The following is a 1554-nucleotide window of genomic DNA, read 5'->3' on the forward strand; positions in this document are numbered from 1 at the left end:
ATTGTTGAGCAAGATGGGCAGAACAGAGAAGGATTTAATCCCAACACGCTTGACTGTCACCAACTTTGCTGGGGGCATCACTAAAACTCACGGAATCCTGGATGTAGATGTCATAGTTGGAACCAAAGAGCTAAAGATTGCGTTCTTTGTGGTGGACACCACGTCAACCACTTACAATGCATTACTTGGCAGGGACTGGATTCACCAAAGCTTATGTGTTCCTTCCACTCAGCATCAGCAACTAGCTCGACGGAATGAAGAGGGTTACATGGAGATAGTAGAGGTCGATCCACAGCCATTTCTCCCCTCTACCATGTGTTTTGAGGCAAGGTATTATCATGATGACCTTGAACCTTTCACTTTCCTTAGAGTCAACCAGAACGGCCGCCCCCATGGTGTCACGGCCCAGAGACTCATTGAAGATGGTTTTGCCAGTTCTCTAGAAGACTGGAATAGACCTTTCGTTCTAAACCTTTAGAATTCTAATGTTTAGTCCTAATCAACAAGAAAAGGATCGAGCTGCAACAATCCGATCCATTAAAAAAATATTGTTGATATATTGGGAAGAAAGGAAGCTCTTTATGCAGACTCCAACCATCAATATGGCAGAATTCACTCATGAGAGCACGGAAGAACAAGAAGAAGAGAGTTTACAAGACGAAGTTTTAGAATTTGCACCAGCAGCACTAGATGATTCTTTACCATAAGTGGAAGATCCATTACAAGAGATAAACTTTGGGACAGAAGAGGATCCAAGACCAACTTTCATTAGTGCACTGTTGAAAGAACCACTCAAGAGTGAAATCATTACACTTTTGCGTGATTTTGGAGACTGTTTTGCTTGGCATTATCATGAGATGCCTGGACTAGACAGAAAACTGGTAGAACACAAATTTCCAATCAAAGAAGGCTACCTTCCAGTCAGACAGACCAGAAGAAGAATGTCTATGGAAACAGAACTCAAAGTCAAGGAAGAAATAGAAAGATTGCTCAAGGCAAGATTCATCAGACCGGCCATTTATGCTGATTGGTTAGCCAATATTGTGCCAGTCTTGAAAAGAAAAACAGGGACAGTTAGGATCTGTGTGGATTACAGGAATCTGAATGAAGCATCTCCCAAGGATGAATATCCTATGCCAATGGCAGATATGCTAGTAGATGAAGCTGCTCATAACCAAATGCTATCTTTTATGGATGGTAATGCAGGATATAATCAGATTATGGTGGCAGAAGAAGACATCCATAAGACAGCTTTCATATGCCCAGGACATATAGGTGCTTTTGAATACACTGTAATGCCTTTTGGCTTAAGAAATGCAGGGGTCACTTATCAAAGAGCAATGAATTCTGTTTTTCATGATATGATAGGTCATTCTCTAGAGGTATATATAGATGATGTAGTGATTAAATCCCCATAAGAGGGAGATCATGTATCAAATATGAGAAAAGCATTCTTAAGAATGAGACAACATAAGTTGAAAATGATTCCCAAGAAGTGTGTTTTTGGAGTTCAAGCAGGAAATTTCTTAGGTTTCTTGGTCCACCAAAGGGGCA

This window comes from Prunus persica, unplaced genomic scaffold, assembly GCF_000346465.2.
Source record: "Prunus persica cultivar Lovell unplaced genomic scaffold, Prunus_persica_NCBIv2 scaffold_137, whole genome shotgun sequence".
In the NCBI taxonomy this organism is placed as follows: domain Eukaryota; kingdom Viridiplantae; phylum Streptophyta; class Magnoliopsida; order Rosales; family Rosaceae; genus Prunus; species Prunus persica.